Here is a 20,687-nt window from a genome sequence, read left to right as displayed (position 1 = left end):
TCATCCTGCTCTTGTTTGAGAAATCAAGCTTTAAGCTTTAAGACTCTTTCTAAGCACTGTAATGATACAGGGCAACACAGAGAAAGAACTGTGGGAGTAGAAACACAGAAGAAAAACATGATCCATCAAGTGGTTTGATGGGGATAAGATTGGGGTTTTGGCATTAAAAGATCACTCTATTGCAAATATGAATAATATGGAAATAGGTTTTGAAATAAGTTATACATGTGTAACCCAGTGGAATTGCTTGTCAGCTCAGGGAGGAGGGAGGGAAGAGAAGTGGGGGGAAATCATTAATCATGTAACCATGGAAAAATATTAAAAAAAAAAAGACTCTTTCCAGTGAGGCTATATGGGACTAAGGCAAAAGCACTGACCAGTTTTGGAGTCAGAGAACCTAGGTCCAAATTCAGCTTCTGTCATTTGTACCACCAGTGTCTTCTTGGACAATAAGATAGCTTTTTAAAGTTTGTAAAGCAATTTACAAATATTATCTCATTTTATCCTCAAAACAATCCTAGAAAGTGGACACTATTATTTCCATTTTACAGATTAGGAAACTGAAGCAGAAATTGTTTAAGTGACTTGTCCAGACAGTAAGTTTCTGAGGGTGGATCTGAATTCATAACTCCTTGACTCCAGGTTCAAAACTCTATCCAACCAATCATTTATCCTTTGTTCTCTTCTGTAAAACAAAGGGGTTGAACTAGACTGTCCTTCAAGACCTTTCCAGCTCTCTATCTATGATCCATTAATGAGGTAGTAGGGCATTTTGTAATGAATAAACATAAATAAAGTAAAAGTCTCAGATCTCTTTGATGGAATCAATGGTTTCTTGCAGCCCTTGGGGAGCACTTCAGGGCTCTAATAGGAGAGGGACTACAACAGCTAGGCCAAACTTTGCTTAAAGGATAGACCAGTCTAGTCATCCTGCTATTCAAACTGAAGGTTTTCCAGACCATTCGGAAATATCTCCCTCATTTTTATGAGTAACGTTTGTCACCAAAGCTTGCCTGGGTGGGAAACCCAGTAAAAAAAGCAATTGCACCACACAATACAGAGATAAGATGTTTGAACTACAAGTGTCTCAGCTTTACAGACTTGCTGGTTGAGTTTTTTTTAATGGTGTTGTATATATATTGCCCTAAAACAAATTCCTGCCATACCATGTAGGATCTAAACAATTTCCCTTCAAGGGGAAACCAAAATTGGTCCCATTCTTCCTTTGGTAGGTTTCTGCCTTCTCCTTAGTGTCCTAAGAAATTACTTTCCTCTATTAGGTTAGAATGAAAAACAATTCTTTCACCTATTTACAACTACGCCAAAAAGCTCCTAATTATATTCCATCCCTTTTGTTCTGTATAAGCATATCCACTGAGGTTACTTAAGTGTCTTGTACTGTGCTACTCTTGTTGCTATAAGGGCTGGATGAGGTAGAAATGCTTGTATTTTTATTCAAGAAAGAACTTTAATGCTTTTTTTTAATGAGCAAAACAAAAATGAAACCACTGGAGGCCAGAGATGAGACAGGCAAAGTAGTCACAGAAGAAGAGACTCTCTAAAATTGCCCAACTTGGCTCACATCCCTTAAACTATGAAACCACTCATTTACATGTGAAACCACCACAAGAAATGTATTTGTAAATATTACTGGTCATCCAGTTCTCTTTTTATCCAACAGCCCAATAGCGAATAAGGTGTTATCAAGATATAACAGAATAAAATCTTGGAGGAACATGGTATGCCAAGTCAGCTAGGCCAGGTAGATGTGAATGAGACTATCTGCTAGCTATGAAACACTAAGGGACTAAAGTTCCACTGGCATTCTCTTTATAACATGCAATCCTAAACAACAAACATGGTGATAACTATAAATACAAACAGGAGTTGTTCTGTAGGCTAATTCCCTGCCCACTACTCCATCAGGAAGCTGTATAAATTCTCTCTACCACTCATACATCAGTTGGTTTCAGTTAAACTAGTATTTCTCTGTAAACATGCCTATAACAACAACATATGATTATGGTCAGTTTGCAAAAATGATCATTATGTATAAATGCACAGGCCCAGTCATATCAGGTCAGTTTTTTAAAAGCCCTTACCTTCTGTCTTAGAATCAATACTATGCAATAGTTCCAAAGCAGAGGAGCAGTAAGGGTTAGGCAATGGAAGTTAAATGATTTGCCCAGGGTCACACAGCTGGGGAAGTATCTGAGGTCAAATTTGAACCCAGGATCTCCCATCTGTAGGTCTGTGGTTCTATCCATTGAACCACATAGCTGTCCCACTCAGATCTGTTTTAAGATACCCAAAGCAGGTTCCTGTATTGTGAGGCAGAGGCAAAAGAAGGAAGCAGCTTTTATTCCCTTATAAAACTTAAAATTACCACTTACACCCTCTAATGTACAATGCTGATGACTACACAAAAGAAACCATAACCCATCTCTCCTTGCCAATGGATGAAGCCCCTTCTATAAGGATTATGGCTCAATCACTTACCTTCATGGATCCAGAAAGCTGTCACCAGACTCTTAAGAGCACAGCAGATTAAAGTTACCAGGACTACTTGACAAGTCCTACCTCCACTGTCTCCTCACAGCTAGTGCTGTGGTGTTGTCTGACAGGTGGCAGAACATAAGCTCAAAGGAGTTAACCAAGAAAAACTCCTCCCCTTCCAGGATCTAGGCAGTACTAGGGAAAAGACATACATCACAGAAATAACAAGCCTTCCACACCCCTAACTAACTGCTTCCTCAAAAAGATTGGCCCAGTCCTTCTATTCTTATTCAGTCAGCATCTCCTAGAAGCACAGCTTCCATCTTAAAGGAGACTCCCTGTTTCCCTCCTGACTCCACAATACATGCTGATGTGTGAGATACACAAGAGCCCAAGTTTAGAGATTGGGCTAGTCTACGTTTTTTCTTTTTAAACCTTACCTTCCATTTTAGAATCAACACTGTGTATTGGTTCCAAGGCAGAAGAGCAGGAAGTGCTAAGCAATAGCCACACAGCTTTGAACCTTCCATCTCTAGACCTGGCTCTTTATACCCTGAGCCCCCTACCTGTCCTCAGTCTAAGCTTTTTATTCAGCTGTTTGCCAACAGACTATTTCCCTGTTGGATGATAAAAGCAAATCCTGTTAACTTTCATAAAGTTCCTAGGAATGGTGAAAGCAAATGCCAAGAACATTAAACCAAACAACTTTGTAAAACCCCTCTTAAACAATTACCACCAAATAAATTTTCTGCTTTGGATTTGCTGTAGCTCAAATCTAGATTTGTATTAGGGGTGGTAAAGATTAGAAAATAAAAACTACTTTTGGGGAAGAGTTGAGGATAAAATGAATTGTCTCTAAATACAAGGACAGAGAAAAAGAATTTCAGTCTCCAATATTTCCAATGATTCATAAACCATTATCTATTTGACTGCCACCTCAGTGACAAAGCTGATCAGCTTCTCAAGTCTAGGACTTTGGTTGACAGTTTTACAGTTAAAATTTATATGGACTATAAATAAATAATAAATAATAGGGCTGTGGTTTGGCCAAAGTGCATATCTAAAGTTAGTAATATCCTCCTCCTCACTCTTAGAAGAATTTAAGCAAACAGGCATTCTTATGGCCACATTCAAATGGCTCCACAAAGAACACTGCCACATTTAGTCTAAATTGTTTTACATACAGAGATTGAAAATGAGGAAATAAGAACTTCTCATTCTCGACACAATGATCATGTTCACAGCAAAAATCAGATGGGAGTTGAACAACTCCCTTCTTATCTAAGGAATCATAGTAATCATAGGATTATAATTGAAAGAGATCTTCAAGATCTTTAGTCCAACTCTTAGCCAGTACATGAATACTTTTTTTACATTTAACCAGCTATCCCTTTGTATTTTGCTTTTCCATCTTAATGGGCAGCATCACCATTCATTCTATCCAGCCTCACCGTTATCTACTAAGCACTATCATTATGGTGGATTTCATCTAGTATTTCATTTTCTTTCCTATCTCCCAAGCCTACATATTTTCATTTTTCTCTTCCTCTCTGTCTAAAACCATCTCATTCTTCAATTAACTACTTTACAAAATGCAATTACCTCCAATTGCCTGTATACATATTTCTGTACTTGTTGAGTTTATTCATTACAAACTTTGAAATGCTATGTAAATGTAAGCTATTGGGTTCCCTGTAGTCTACTTTAATTAGTATTAGACTTTAGTCTCAGACTTTAAGTGCCACTTTCTGATAAATTGTAAAAATCTATGCTCCTAAAAAATACCCCAAAACCATCCAGTGATAAAAGGAATGGAATGGAAATCAGAAGACACAGGGTCGATTTACTTGCTGTATTTATAATGGGTGTACATTTTAAAAGAATTCTGTTTTAATCATCTAAGATCTATCTTTGTACCCTCCCACATCAACTCCTATAACCAATGGAGAACACACAAAAAATTCATTACAAACACATAAAATCCATCAGAAAAAATTTCTAAACTGGACATGTTCAAAATTACTTGTCTCATTCTATATTCTGAGTCCTTCCCTATCAGGAAGTGAGTAGCATGTCTCATCATGAGTCCTTGGGAATCCTGGTTGATCATTACACTAAAAGTTCAGCACAAAAGTAAATATTTCATCATATTAAATATCATAACTTGTTCATTCACTACCCAATTTATAGATACTCCTTCAGATTCCCATTCTTTTACACCTTAAAAAGCACTACAAATATTTTTGTACATTTTCTTAAAGAGTTTGTTTTGTTAGGACTAATTCCTCCCTTAATCTATCCTTCCTCTAATCTTCCTTCTCCACTTTCCCTTTTCTCTGGTTTGTGAAATGTATTTCTGTATTCAACTCTGTGCATATGTATTATTTCTTCCTTTGTGGGGTTCAAGTGTCAGCTACTTCCCTTCCTTCTTTCTACTTGTATATACAGATTATATGAGATAATTCCCCCCAATTTTCCTTCCCCCCCCCACCTCCAGGTAGCATATTCCTCCTTTTCCCTTCTCTTTCCATCTTTTTCCTAAAATCATCAAAACATAACAATCATTCTTGGGCCTTATCCAATTAGATTTCCTATATGATCCCTCATGATGACAGGGTTTAGAAAGGATACAAGTATCATCTCTCCATATTTGAATGTAAGCAGTTTATCTCCATTAGGTGTGTGTGTGTGGAAGTTCTCTATTTTATTAAAGATCTACTATTTTACCCTATAACATTTAATATATATCATTTTCCTGGATAAATTATTTCTGGACTGTAAGTCCATACATATTCTTTGCTGCCTGGAATAACACACTGCAAGTTCTCCACTTCTTTATAGTGGTGGCTCATAAATTATATGTGATCTTGACTGTGGCTTCTCAATACTTGAATTCTGTATTTCTGGATGCTTGTAGTACTTTTCTCTTTGAACTGAAGCAATTGATGAGGTTCCTGGGATTTATTTTTATATTTTGTCATCTGGCTCTAGGAGATCTGGGCAGATTTCTTTTAAGATTTCTTGAACTATGATGTCTAGGCTCTTTTCTTGGTTGGTGTTGATAGTTTCAATGATTCTTAATTTTTTTTCTTCTTTGTAATTTCTAAGTTGGCTGTTTTTGCTGTGAGATACCTTAAATTTTCTCCTATTTTTTTCAGCCTTCTTACTTCATTGTTTCTTGTTGTGACAAGGAAATCACTTTAAAAGACTGATATCGGTCGCCAAGGAATTCAGCTATGTAATTCCTAAATGAAAACTCAAGTTTGCAGTCAATCTTTTATGGAGTTTAATTACAATAGGAGGAAGAAAGGAATTAGAGATAGAGAGAGAGAAAAAGGGAGAGAAAGGAATAGGGCTTAATACCCCTTCTGTTTAGGCTGGGCCAAAAGGCCCAAGCCCTTAGATAGCTGGGGCAAAGAAAGGAGATCAGTCCCTATTACTCACGTGACCAAAATGGAGAAACAGTCTCAGAGGCCCCCACCTTCAGCTTCCTTCAGAGCAAGCTTCTTAGAGTACACTGCCACCACTCCCATCAACTCCTCAACACCTCCCGAGTCTTCAGACCCCCCTGATCTTTAAGGAAACCATCCAAGTTGCCTCCCCTCAGTTCTCACATCTACCAATCACTGTCCATCAATTTCCCTGTGCCAATGGAGGCTCTAGCTTAACCCAGGACCGCCCAGAGGCTTTGCACATGTCTGTTGAAGGTCATATTTTCAAATGATTAAATCTTTGATCCTTTGCTACAGCCCTTTCTAAATCCTGTTAACCTGAGTAGGGTAGAGATTGGAATAATTAAATTTTGATCTAGGCTGCAGCCCTTACTCAATCCTGTTAGGACTGAATAGGGTGGAGATTGATTCCAAGTATCTCCATTGTATCAATTCTAAAATCAATCATGACTCAAAGAAATTCCTGTTCTATGCTTAAGCATAGGTCAAAGTCCTTTCCATTGTTCAGCAAAAGGTTTCTGTCCTAAAGTAATCTTAAGAAGGGAAGGAGAAGGAACCTCCCATGCCAATGGGATTCACATTCCAAAAGTCAAGACCCACTATCAATAGGAAATTTTTCAAGTATGAAATTTCCCAATGGTGAAATTTCCAACATTTATAAGTCTAAGAAATTTTGAGGTTTACAATCCCCCCTGATGATCATTGGGAGACTAGTCTCCCCATTGATCATTTAACATAATCATTTTGTAGTTCTAAATTCACTTCTAACTAAAGATATACACAATATTCAATTTTCTAAGAGAAATTAGAATAGTGAGAGAGGAAATAGAAAAGAAAAGAAAGCAAAACCAATGTTTGCTAGGCGCATTGACAGAAAGCCAAATTAGGGGCAGTCCCTTTTGGCATAAATGTGTACAGTTACAATAAATGTTCAATCAAAAGTTCAGTCCAATCAATCACATCCAAAGTTCATTCTTGATCTTCTTGATGAAGTGTAGGTTTTCGGCATCTTTCTGCAACAGTTCATTCTCTGGATATAAAAGTTTCAAGCTTCTTTCTTGAAGATCTTTTCTCGAACAAAATCAAAATCTTTGAATTTTTTATAAAAGTAAAATCTTAAACAAAATTCTTGGATTTTTTCAAAAATTCAATTCAAAAAATTCTTAGATTTTAAATTAAAATACAATCCCCCCTGAAGTAAGTATTTAAAAAAAAATCAAGTTTAGCTCAGAATGCAATGTTCAGTTATGGGGGTGTATGTATCAATTATCAAAAGAATAGAAAAATAATCAAAAACATAAGAAAAACTCAAAATAGACCTTGTATAGGTCCAGTTTAAAGTAATTTCTATCCCACAAGTATGTAGGACAGAATGCAGTAATATTTCACTTAGCCATTTGTAGCCAAGACTATAGGAAGTTGCCATAATATAAGAAGGAAAGAATTAGAATTCTATTTTGATGGGGAAATGTCATTCCCTTGTCTGATTTTTTTTTTTCAGGGATATAGGGAGCCAGCATGATAGTCAAGCTTTGTACTTGTTTGAGTACTTCGAAAAGAGTGTAGATACAAGGAAGTCCTACGACTTAAACATAAGTTAAGCGTCGCAACCTCGAGTCTCACTTTAATATTTCTTGTGTGCTCTATTGGCACTATTCAGGTTTAGTCTGTGCTCCTTGTTTTTATCCCTTTTCCTGGAATCAGACACAAACATTAATCACAGTCCTATAATATTTTATCAATAAATGGCAGGTTCCCATAGTTTAAAGCTTTTAGGCATATATTGATATTATAGCAAGAGTATATATATTAACTTGTATTACTGCAGGGAAAAAAATATTAATATTAATTATGTGTACCTTCAGTACAAAAATGAGAAAAAAATCAAATATTCTGATCAAAAAATAAAAGAAAAGAAATAAGAAAAAATAAGAAAAAAAATCAGTAATTCAATATATTCTTGGAAAAAAAAACATCCATTTGTCTATGGGTTATTATCTCCAATTCATATAATAAGATAGAGTCACAATTCATATGATAGGATAGAGTCACTCAGTCTCAGCAGAAGATGCTTTCTTCACATGTGAGCAGTGAATCCAAGAGTCTCTTTCTCCAATCTTTATAGATGTTGGAGTAGTTAATAATATTTGGAATGGTCCTTCCCATGAAGGTTCAGTTGCTCCAGTTCGCTTGAAATTCTTGATATAAACTATCTCCTGGGTTCAGGTCATGCAGAGAAAAGTCTAATGGTCCGGCTTGTACTGCAGCTCCGGATTCATGAAGTTCACGTAGTTTGTGCTGTAACTCCTGTATATAGGAAGCAATAGTAATATCTCCCCCTAATAGCGATGTATAAGCCGGGGAGAAAGGCTTAGCCTTTCTCTTTCTCTTTCTCTTGGTTCATTATAGAGGTTGCTGTTTTGCTTCGGCAGGTTTTGTACACTTGAGACAAACTGTTAATTTCCTTTCCAATTCTGTCTTCCATAGCTCTCATTTCTTTTCCATTTTTTTTTCCTCAAGCACTCTCATTCCATTTAACACAAAAAAAAATTCTTACTTCATTTCTCTTTGGAATTCTAGTTGAGTTTGTGCCCAAGATGGGTTTTTCTCTGAGACATTGCTTATAGATGTTTTGAAGTCATTCTCTTCTTCTATATTTGTGTCTTGAGTAGCCTTGTCACCATATTAGCTATTGCTATTGCTCCTTATGATGAGGTCATTTTTTGGTTGCCCATTCTTCTGGCCTATTTCCTAACTTTGGATTCTTTAGAGCCAGGCTCTGCAATACTTCAGGAGGGAAGGTCTGCACTGGTTCTGTTGCTGTCTTCTCAGGGTATTATTGACTGTTGTATTATTCCAGACTCTTAGGGACAGGCTTTTAATCCTCCCAGAGTGGTCTGATCCAGAGCAGTGTCTGCTGTCCTCAATCTGGTCTGAACTCTTCAAGTTCCTGACTTAGATTTGTAGACTCTACTGGACTCTGTCCCCATCAGCCTAGATTTAGTTCTATAAAAGAATAAATTGCTGCTGGACTCTGCCCCCATCAGTCAGGTGGAAAGTTCTGTTGGTTCAGAGTGACAGAACTTTAGACTTCCTTTAGTTTGAGACTCTTGCCTTGCTTATTCCTCTTCAGGTTGAGCTTGGTGCTAGAAGACCTTGCTCTGAGGCTGGGATGGCTTAAGGCCTTCCTATCCAATACAACAAGTCCCCTTTCTCCCTCTGGAACTGGGTAGGGGTGACAAAGCTGCCACTTGGCACCTGTCCCTGTTGCAATGTACTGTGTGGGTCTGAGAGTGTCTCAGGGTAAGTCAGACTCCTCCTCTTACCCTGGTACACAGCTTCTCTCAGGACACTGCAATGACTGGGCATACTGTGCTCCTGGCCCAATCCCTTTCCCAGTGTATCCAGCCTTCTGTCTAAGTCAAGCTGATCTAGACAAATGACTCACTATGCTTTTTCTCAATTTCTCATCAGGATTTTAATCTGGTACATTTTATAGAAATGTTTGGAAGCTTTTTGGTGGGGAGTTCATGGTACTGCTTCTTACTGCTCTTCATATTTAATATTTAAATAAATACAGTGAAAAAGATATGGCTGAAATTCTTCAAATAACAGAATTCCTTAGTAATCAGCCAATATTTTTCTACCAAACTAAAAAGAAATGTTTGAAGATCCATAAGCTGCTCTAACCAAAGAGGGAAAGCATTTTGAAAGTTGAAACATCTATAGAAAGTAGTCAAGAAACACCCCCTCCCCAAAAACATCTAATTGAATCCTTTCATTTTAAATATGGGGAAATTATGATCCAAGAAGCTTAAGTCATTGGCCTTAGTGAGTTAGAAGACCTAGTACTACCACCCAGTTCTCCAGATTCCCAGGCTAGGGCTCTTTTGACTAAAACACAAATGCATGATATTTCATATGGCTTATTTGTGCCTGCCTGTGGTATAGCCTTCTGAGCTCATATTGGTCTTATCAGCCAAAGACACATTGCACATTGACCCCAAACATAATGTGTCACTTTGGTCCACTCTGAGTAAGTACTATCAGACAACAATCATCACTGTAAACCTTAAAATTTCTTAGACTTATGAATGTTGGAAATTTCACCATTGGAAAATTTCATACTTGGAAAAAATTTCCTACTGATAGTAAGAACTCTATTGGAATGTGAACCCCCTTGGCATGGGAGGATCCTTCTCCTCCCTACCTAAGACTACTTTAGGACAGAAACCTTTTGCTAAACAATGGAAAGGGCTTTGACCTATGCTTAAGCATAGAACAGGAAGTTCTTTGAGTCATGATTGATTTTAGAATTGATACAATAGAGATACTTGGAATGACAGAACCAGGTCTTGAAACTACAATCTCCACCCTACTCAGAGTAAAAGGATTTAGGAAGGGCTGCAGCAAGGATCAAGATTTAATTATTTGAGAATATGACCTTCAACAGACATGTGCAAAGGGGCAGACCTCTGGGCAGTCCTGGGTTAAGCTAGAGCCACCATTGGCACAGGGAAGACATGGACAGTGATTGGTAGATGTGAGAACTGAGGGGAAGGAACTTAGATGGTTTCCTTAAAGATAGCGGGGTCTGAGGACTGGGGGAGTTTGAGGAGGTTTTGCTCTGAGGAGGTTGCTCTGAGAGGAGGGCTTGCTCTGAAGGAGGCTGGAGGCGGAGGCCCCTGAGACTGTTTCTCCATTTTGGTCACGTGAGTGATAGGGACTGATCTCTTTTCTTTGCCTCAGCTATCTAAGGGCTTGGGCCTTTTGGCCCAGCCTAAACAGAGAGGGTATTTAAGCCCTATTCCCTTCTCTCCCCTTTCTCTCTCTCTCTCTCTCTCTCTCTCTCTCTCTCTCTCTCTCTCTCTCTCTCTCTCTCTCTCTCTCTCTCTCTCTCTCTCTCTCTCTCTCTCTCCAATACCTTTCTTCCTCCTGTTTGTAATTAAAAACTCCATAAAAGGTTGACTGCTGACTTGAGTTTTCATTTAGGAATTACATAGCTGAATTCCTCGGCGACCTTAAATTAATATATATCAGTCTTTTAAAGTGATTTCCTTGTCACACCACCAGATATTTGAAAGGATGATCTTGTATTCCTGCCTACACTGATAACTTATTTCAGGGTTAAGGGCAAGTTTTAAACTTCTTAGGCCTCCATTATCTAGTTTTTTGAAAGGGAAGAAAATAGTAACATTTACCCACACATCTTATAATATAAATGTAAGTTCTGTCTAAGTTAATAGCTGCAAAGTACTTTGAAATTCAAATGAATGGAAGACCTAAAATAAAAATACAAGTTGTGGGCAAGTAAAAAGTTTAGTAATAGCATTTACATAGTGCTTTAAGGTTTACAAAATGCTCTACAAATACCTAATTTTATCATCATAATCACCCTGAGAGGTACTTCAATTTGCTGATGAAGAAACTGAACCACAGGGAAAGTGCCTTGACCAAGCTAATTCAGTAAGTCTAGAAATAAACACTGAAAATATTGCCCTCAGCAAGCTATATCATTTTTCTATAGTCTTTTGTTATCCTTCACTATTATTTCTCATTACTACCAACATGACAATATTGTTAAGTATGGCAAGAAGGAAATAAAGAAAGGACAGAAAAAAATTTTGGAGGTTAATGGATGCTCTGAATCTGTTGGCAAAGCAGTTACATACTCTGAACATATGGTTGAATTATATCTGAAAAAGGAAAGTCAGCCAAATGGTATCAATTAATGGGCTTTTCCTTTTAGATGGACCTGACCTAAATTAATGTGGTATGGGGGTACATCTAGGTGGCTCACTGGACTGAGAGCCAGGCTGAGAGTCAAGAAGTCATTCCTGGGCTCAAATCTAGCCTCAAATATTTTCTAGCTGTATGACCCTGGGAAAGTCACTTAAACCCCAATTGCCTAGTCCTTACCACTCTTCTGCCTAGAACTTTTAAAAAAATAATGTGGTATGTATAATCTGTATCAAAATGCTTTACCATCTCAAGGAGGGGGTAAAGGAAGCAAGGAAAAAAATGTAGAACTCAAAACCTGAGAAACATGTTTAAAATTGCTTCTATCTGTAATGGGGTGGTGGTGGCATAAAATATTATTGAAGAGAAAAAAAGAATGTGATACATACAAAGAACCATGCATATGCTTAACCACATTAAACTGATGGGCAACTTTAATATAAAACTCTCACTGGAAAAAAAAAAAAGGAATATGGCTTTGAATTTATTTTCCTAACAGTGGGTTCCCCTGAACAGAGTGGTAGCTTCCTGGAATTCTTTCACCAGAATAACTCTCTGCAGATGGCCTGGGTTGCATGGGGTAGGAGGTCACTAAGGAGCTGGGAATATGCTCCTTTCTTCAATGTGCCTTTCAGCAGGGAGCCCAAGGCACCAATAGAAGGCTCATTCACTCAGACAGTAGTTGGGGAGAGACAGTGCTTCCTCTCTCAGGAGATCCTATCTGAGTAAGGTCTTAGGAAGCATTGTTCTGCTCAAGAGCTCATGGTGTGAAATAGGGGGCAGAGGCTGGCCTCAGTGACTGCCCCACACCTAAGGAGGATCCTAGTGGGCAAAGCTAAGGAAGGCTTCACTGAAAGAGAAGGGAGAAGCTCTGTGGGTGTGGGCTGGAAGGGAGAGGAGTCACTTATCTAAACTGGTAGAAGAGACTCAGAGGTCGGGGAGAGGGCTAAAAGAGCAAGGAGTTGACTACCGTGTCTTGGACAGAAAAGGGCTGGGGGCGAAGCGTCAAGTAGGGAAAGGAAGAAATGAGTGAGTGGTTCTGAAAGAGGAGGAGATGGTGCCGGGCACTGAGAAGCCAAGGAAAGGTGCCGGTCTGAGAAAAGGAGAAAAAGTGTCAATTGGGAGGTTGAGGGGGTAAACAAGGTGGCCCCAGTAAGGGAAAAGGAGATTCCAGGTGGACTTCGTGCAAAGTATGTTAGTGGGTCTGAAAGGAAGGAAGGGGTGAAAATGCCGGACAGGAGGGAGGGGGATGGGGAACCAGAGCAGATGTCAAAGAGAGTGAGGACCGTGATGGACAGGAGAAGCAGAGGCTCCAGCCCGAGTGGAGGGACGTGTTACAATCCTGGAGATACACGGGTGAAGACGGGAAGAAGACAGACCGGGGAGCTGGGTGCAGGGAGAAGGGGGGAGGTAGGGAGGTGGGAAGCGCCTGGAGCAGGGTTGGGCTGGGGGAGGAGCCGGCAGGCAGCATGGCGGCGTCGGCCGCACCACCGCCACTCACCCTTCTCGGTGCCAGCTCGGGCGGGGCAGCCTGAGCTGAGAGCACGGCCGGTGGTAGCAGGCCGGCGACGGCGACCGGAGGAACCTCGATCCGATCCGGTAAGGGCAGGAGGACAGGGCCGGGAAGTCCGCACTTCCGCCCCGCGCATGCCTCGCCCCCTCTTTTGAAGAAACTACAACTCCCGAAAGCCTCTGCTCTAAGATTCCATGGGGGAAGCAGAGTTCCTGGGAATTGTAGTTCTATGGACTCTAAAGGCCAAGATTTGAGAGAAAGGTGTAAGCTTTTGAGGAATTGATGTTGGAGCTGGAAGAGTCCTAATATGAGGTTGTGGTTGTGGAGATAGGATGTTGGTTGGGATAATACTGTTCAGTTTATTCTCCTTCCCCACCTCCCCAGGCCATTAGCTAAATCACTGGCAGAAACAAAAAAGTTAGCTCTTGTTCTAAAATTGGTGGCATTTGAAGGCACTCGCCTTTTACTGACCAAGGAATAGCCCACTATTTGTGGCTTTTTAAACCCCAGTGGAGGTACAGTGTAGCTTCCTTCTAATTAGAAGAAAAAGTCTGGGAAGGATTAGGGTCCCAAGCTCAGGAAAAGAAATAGGTCCTCATCTCTGGAGTGGGAGAATATTGCTTCATCATCCTCTGCCTTCTCATCCTCCCCCACCCCACCCCACCCCACCCCACCCCACCCCTCCTTAGCCTACACTGGCCATAGTGTCTTGCTTTGAAGTCATTCTCCTAGAAGAGAATATTGTACCCAACAAGGACAAGATGAGTTGAAAGTTGGAAATCTGGCTTTCAGTTGAGAAGAGAACCAGCCTTGGGGCATCAGGAGTTGAATTGTAGAGAGGAACTGCTGAGTGACCTGAGAAATCTGAGAGGCTGAGACCAAGGAGAGTAGCATAGATTCTCAGGAAAATTCAAGAAGTGTGAGTTGTTTTGACCCCACACGTTTTCCACAGGTGTTTCTCTATTTTGCGTCTGTCTAGACACTTGTATTGTTATGTTAGGGCAAACACCAAATTTATGGAGAAATGTTTGATTACTTTTGTTCTCAAGAATGCTCTCAGTAAATATCTGTTTTGAACCAAATGTATTTACTATCCTACTATTAAAGGTGGGTTCTGGGCAGCTAGGTAGCATAGTGTATAGAACTTCAGGACTGGAGTCCAGAAGACATGGGTTCAAATCTAGCCTCAGATACTTTCTAGTTGTGTGACCCTGAGCCAATCACTTAACCCCACTTCCCATACTTTACCATTCTTCTGCCTTGTATCAATTCTAAAACAGAAGGTAAGGGTTTATTAAAAAAAAAAAGGGAGGGGGATGAGCTCACTCCACTGATAGGAGCTTGAAATCTATGATTTTAGAAGGCTCCCTTGAACTTGAAGGAGATATCTCTCCCCATAGTCAATCTTCAAGTACAAGTTGGAGAATGGCCTCAGAATGGATACAAATGAAAAATGACTCCTGGAGTGACTAGTTAAAGTCTACCACACTAGGCTTCTCATTTCAAATGCAAAAAAGAATGACTTCCAATTAATATATGGATTCTTCCTCAATTCCTAGCTTCTTTCTGGAATAATTTCAGAACTAGCTTTTTAAGGAGAAGAAGAAGCAAGGTCATAAATTAATAACTTCAATAGGTATTTAAGGCCTTCATATTTTGGCACCTAGTTTACCTATTTCCTTATCTTTTTCCTTTCTGTGATTAGCTCTAGGCTGATCCCTGACCAATCCCCCTTTCCCCTCACCCCATGTATAGCTAGGGTTATCTGTGTAGTTATAATAATTGACCTCATGGGAGCAGGAGGGAGAGGGAGAGAGAGGAAGAAGGAGGGAGGGAGAAAGAGTCAGAGACAGAGAGGGAGAGAAAGAGAGACAGATAGAGAGCAAGGGGTGGGATGGGTGGGTGGGAGAGACAGACAGACAGAAAGAGAAACAAAAGAAAGTCCAGAATAGGGTTTTGGAGAACTCTTACCCTTAGAAGGCAGGAGATGGAGGATGAAGGCAAAGGAGCCTAAGGCAGGTAAGAGAAGAATCAGGAAAGAAACATTCCACAGAAGTCAAGGGAGGAAAGAATATCTGAAAAAAAAATGGGGATAGTAATGGTGGTGGTAAAGAGTATTAAAAGGTCAAAGTGAATGGATTTGAAAAGGCTAATGAGCCTGAAAGGAGACCTCTGGTATCATGTAGTCCAATTTCTTGATTTTGCTGATGAGAAAACAGACTCAGAGAGGTTATTTGGTTTGACCAAGATCAAATGCCTGGATTATAAGAATTACATAGATAATCTTTTTCCTTCTCCAAAAGAAATTATTTCTCCAGCATCAAAAAATCTCTTTCTCAACCCCTAGAAGGTTTGATCCCAGAGCTCTTGAACTAGAGAACTCCTGAAAGTGGGCCTTTCCTGGGATTTGATCTTGGGCCTCATCTGTGCTTTAGGCTGCCCTTAAATCACTGATAATCTTTGAAAACAGATTCACTAGATTCAGTAGAGTGTCTCTCAGGGTCACAAACCAGATTATAAGGGAGTGAGGCAGAGGAGGGGAAGAATGTATTGGGACCAGATCAGAAAATCTCTTTCTAGAGATTTTAAGACCAATACTCAGCTCCACAAATACATTCTTTATTTCGTCAACAGTAAAGTGAGTTTTATTTTCTGTTAAATTATCTTGGGATAGTATCTCAGAGAAGGACAGCAATGACATTTTGTAAATGCTGAGAAAATTGTTAATGTGAAAGAGTGTGTACTTTCATGTTGGACTGGCTAATTTGATCAAAATTATATAGGACATGGAGCTTTAGAGGCAACTAAAGGGCCCCATTAAAGAATGGGATATAGAAGGAATAATAGGACATAGGAAATTAAAGATGTTTGCGTAACAGCCTCAGGGGACACATCTTGGACATTCAGATCAGAACACAGCAGAGTCAAACCAGCATTTGAACAATTCTCTGGGCAGATGAATAGAATTTGTGCTTATCAGTTTTCTTTCACAAAGAGTATATGATTATAACCTGTGGCAGAAGCATTTGACAGAGGTAGCCATGTGATTATTTGTATGTAATGTCAACATGGAAGTCTAGAGATCCCCAATTTGTTTAGTTTGAGGGCATGGGCCCCAGGTTTTGACCTTGTCACTAGAGAGGTTTCCCCCTGAGGGAAGGTCCCTCTTCACCAGACAATAGACTTCAGCTTTGGTGCAGTAGGTAGCTTGTCAGTCTCAAGCTGAAGGTCCAGAGTTCTATCCTCCTTAAGGAGGGTGTGATATACTGGGAAAGGCTTCTGGAGACAAAAGAGCTACTTGACTTTATCCAGCGGATGGGATCTGTCTCCCACCTAAAGTGAATGTCATCAAATAAAATATTAAAAAATTAAAAAAAAATCATTCTTTTCCTTCACTTCTTTCTTATTTATTTTTTGGTTCAGTTTACCTAGATCTGTTATTTCCATTGCTAAAGCTCATTTAATTTCTCTTTTAAAAATCTAGAGGCTATATTGTTTGATGTTACGTCATTGTCTATGGTACCTTTCAGCAAGATGTAATTTCTTTCCTTATCTCTTTTAGTTAGATCTATTTTTGCTTTAGCTTGTCTGAGATCATGATTGCTATTTCTGCTTTTTTTTTTACTTCAGATGATGCACAATAAATTCTGCTCCATCCTCTTACCTTTACTCTGTGTACTTCCTGCCTTGAATGTGTTTCTTATAAACAACATATTATAGGATTCTGTTTTTTAATCCTTTCTACCATCCACTTCCTTTTTATGGGTGAATTCGTCCCATTTACATTCACAATTATGATTATCAACTGTGCATTCCTGTCCATCGGATTTTTCTCTTTTGAGCCTACTCTTTCTCTCTAACCCTCTTCACAAGTGTTTTGCTTTTAATCATCACCCTCTATATCTCCCTCCCATCTGTTACCCTCTCCTTGTCTTAGTCCCCTCCTACTTCTCTATAGGGTAAGGTTGGATTCTGTACCCAGATGAGTATTGTTGTTATTACCTCTCTGAGCCAATTATGATGAGAGAAAGTTTTAAGCATTGCCTGGCACCACCTTCATTGTTCCCTCCATTATAATAATTTTTTGCCCCTCTTTAGAAATAATTTACCCCATTTCATCTCTCCTTTGTTCTCTCAGTGCTACCCTCTTTTTCACCCCTTAATTTTTTTGCATATCATATCATTCTAATTAAGCTTATTTACATACCTTCTGTCTGTATATACTCCTAACTGCTCTAATACTGATAAAAATTTAAGGAATTACAATGATCATCTTTCCACATGGGAATATAGTTTGATCTTATTGAAAGCTTTAAAATTCCTCTTTTTTAATTATCTTTTTATGTTTCTCTTGAGTCTTGCATTTAGACATCATATTTTCTATTTAGTTCTGTTTTTTATTTTCTTTTTCCAACAGATATGCTTGAAAATTTTCTTTCTAATTAAATGATCATTTTTCCCCCTTGGAAAAACATACTGAGTTTTGCTGAATAGGTAATTCTCCATAAGAACCTAGTTCTTTTATGCTCTGGAATATCATATAACAAGCCTTCTGATCCTTTAGTGTAGAGGCTGCTAAGTCCTTAGTAATCTTAAATCTCCATGATATTTGAATTGTTTCTTTCTGGCTGCTTGAAGTATTTTCTCCTTGGCTTAGGTGCTCATGAGTTTAGTTAAAATATTCCTGGGACTTGTCATTTGGGGATTTATTTTAGGAGGTAATCTGTGAATCCTTTCAATTTCTATTTTATCCTCTTGTTTAAGAATATCAGGGCAATTTTCTTTAATAATTTCTTGTAATATAATGTCTAGGCTTTTTTTTTTTAAATCATGGCTTTCCCATAGTCCAATAATTCTTTTTTTTTTGGTCCAATAATTCTTAAATTGTTTCTCCTAGATCTGTTTTCCACATCAGTTGTTTTACAATGAAATATTTCATGTTTTCTTCTGTTTTTTAAAATTCTTTTAAATTTCATTTTATTATTTCTTGATGTCTCATGAAGTCATTAGCTTCTATTTACCCAATTCTAATTTTTAAGACATCATTTTCTTTTGTGAACTTTTGAACCTTTTTGTCCATTTGACTAATTCTGCTTTTTAAGCTGTTATTTTTCTTCTTGCTGTGTTTTCTTTTTTCTTCCTCATTTTTCCTCTGCCTCTTTTAATTGATTTTTAAAAATCCTTTCTGAGCTTTTCCAAATCTTGACATTAATTCATATTTTTCTTTGAGATTTTGTGTTTAATGGCTTTGTTTTCTTGTACCCTTCTGGGTCTGTGCTTTACTCTTCTTTTTCTCCATAAAAATTTTCCATGATTAGGTGGGGTTTTTTTCAACGTTTGCTCATTTTTCTGTTTTTTTTTAAACTTTTACTTTTATCTTCAAGATTGGCTCAGTTCTCAGAGTAGAAGGGCACTCTCTTAAACATCAGTTTTTCTTTGCTTTTATCTTTAGCTCTGTTTTTGGGTTTCTGCACCTTCAGTTCTTCCAAGGTGGTATGATGGCCTGTGGTTTGGGAGCTCTGAAAGCCATTTTCCACTGCTAATTTGATCACCCTCTGGGACTGGCTTGCAGAGCTTTGAGCACTATAGACTACCCTGTGCTGAGGTCTAGCCTCAGGCTTGGCCAGGGTCTTTGGGCCTCATTCTGGGCTTGATCAGGTTAGGGAAATTGTAGATTGCTTTGCTTTGGGGCTTGTGACCTTACCTTGAGCTTGGGTAAGAGCCCATCCAGACTAGGCATACTGTGCATTACCTTGCGCTGGGGTTCAGTTCCTCACTACAGGCTTGAATTGGGGCTCTGCATCTCAGCATGGGCTTACACAGGCCAGACTCTGTGGACTGCCTTGAGCTGTGGCTCCAGGCATTGCTCTGGGCTTACACAACCTAGGTCAGTGTTGGCAAACCTTTTCAAGATCGGATGTACAAAATGCAACTTCAAGCTGCCTGTAAGATCCCCTGTAAGACCCTAACCCCAGAGAGCAGAGGGAGGAAGTGCTCACATTGGTGGCTGGACAGAGGAGCAGGCCATGTAAAAATTTCCTCAGGCCCACAGTGGAAAGGGGGAACAGAGAAGTCCCCTCTGTGTTGTTCTGGCACCCATGACATATCTTCACCAACATGGGCCTAGGTGTACCAAATGGGCTGGCTTGCTCTGGTATTCAAGACCTCAATGCAGGTTTGAATGAGGGCTCTAAGCCTCACCTTGGGCTCACACCCACTAGGCATCTTGCTGACTGCCTTACAGCTGGGGCTTGGGTACTTGGTTTGGACTAGGGCAGGGACTCAGAGCCTCTTTCTGGCCCTACACCAGCCAGGCACACCACGGACTGCCCTGTGCTTGAGCTTAGAGCCTCACTGTAGGCTTGGACTAGGAGCTTGGAACTTTAAGAGGTATATATGAGGCTGCATGTCTAATGGGTTAGACAGAGTCTCAGAGTCTTGAGGTTGGCTTGGACCCGGGTTTAGAACCTGGAACAGTAAATCTGGAGGGGGTGGGGGGGACAGGCTTATGACAATACTCTTTGGAGAAGCCTTGCTACAGGCTGCTCTCCCCTCTCCCCTCTGCGTGCCTTTCCAGTTTTCTGCAAGAAAGTTGCTTCACTTCATTCCCTTTTTGGTTCTATTACTCCAGTATTTTTTTTGAAGCATGATTTTAAGGTTGGCTGGAGAAGATTCAAGTGGTTTGAACTTTCCCTGCTTCTCCACCATCTTCCAAGCTCACTTAGTGTCAATTGTAAAACAGAAGGTAAGGATTTTTAATTTAAAAAATAAAAACAAAACAAGATCATAGTGAAAAGCAGCTGAGAAAAAAAAACACATCTGCAAGAAACATGGCATGAAGTTCAGCAAAGCCATATGATCTTGGGAGCATCTGTAGATAAAACTGAGACAACAAATGGTTACAAACCTGAATATAAAACATCACAGAATGTTTTATAGACATCTATTTTAATTGGCAACAGTAGTGGAATTATCCTGTAATCTACTGCTTCTCCAGCCAATGAATTATAAGAGTGTAGTACATGGAGGGCCTGAGTTTGAATTGTGGGAGCATCAAGACAATGAAAATGTGATAGACTATGTGATAGCAAAGAGAACCTTTATTAAAGGTGGTAAAGATAAAAAATTAAATAGGGAAGTTCGTGTTTCCAGCAGCAAAGAAAAAACCTTGCAAAATCCCTTCAAAACAGCAGCCTCTCTCTCTCTATATATAGAGGACTCTTCTGGCATTATTGGCTGAATCTAAATGGAGAAACTCCATAAACATACAGGTGGATTAAAACTAACTGGCTTGACAGGGTGATGCGTATAGTCTGCTGGCTATACTCATATAATAGTGATTACCATTTGTGAGCTGAAACTAAGATTACCTTTCTTCACTGTCTTTCTGTATAGAGTCTAACCCCTGAACAATAGGCTTTAAAAAGTTCAGTTTCTGTTTCCTGGCATGGGGCTGGGGAGTAGATATTTCTGTATGCAAAGACAAG

At 39.4% G+C, this 20,687-nt stretch overlaps 1 protein-coding gene across 3 annotated transcripts in view; it reads right to left on the bottom strand.

Annotated features, from left to right (window-relative positions):
- Positions 1 to 20,687, bottom strand: part of CANT1 (calcium activated nucleotidase 1) — a 129,163-nt gene that overhangs the window by 18,115 nt on the left and 90,361 nt on the right. Inside the window, exons 1-2 of one of the 3 annotated variants that reach the window (XM_056817394.1) lie at positions 13,189 to 13,287; positions 2,103 to 2,321 (exon numbers count right to left, since the gene is read on the bottom strand). The exons of 1 other annotated variant lie outside the window; for it this stretch is intronic. The gene's annotated coding sequence lies outside the window, so the exon portion shown is untranslated. Of the gene's footprint in view, positions 1 to 2,102; positions 2,322 to 13,188; positions 13,316 to 20,687 lie in introns of those variants that run through there. One more of the 3 variants, XM_007482927.3, reaches the window with a different exon arrangement.

Source organism: Monodelphis domestica, chromosome 2, assembly GCF_027887165.1.
Source record: "Monodelphis domestica isolate mMonDom1 chromosome 2, mMonDom1.pri, whole genome shotgun sequence".
NCBI lineage: Eukaryota > Metazoa > Chordata > Mammalia > Didelphimorphia > Didelphidae > Monodelphis > Monodelphis domestica.
The sequence above is the reverse complement of the archived record's forward strand: the minus strand, read 5'-3'. Positions and strand labels throughout refer to the sequence as shown.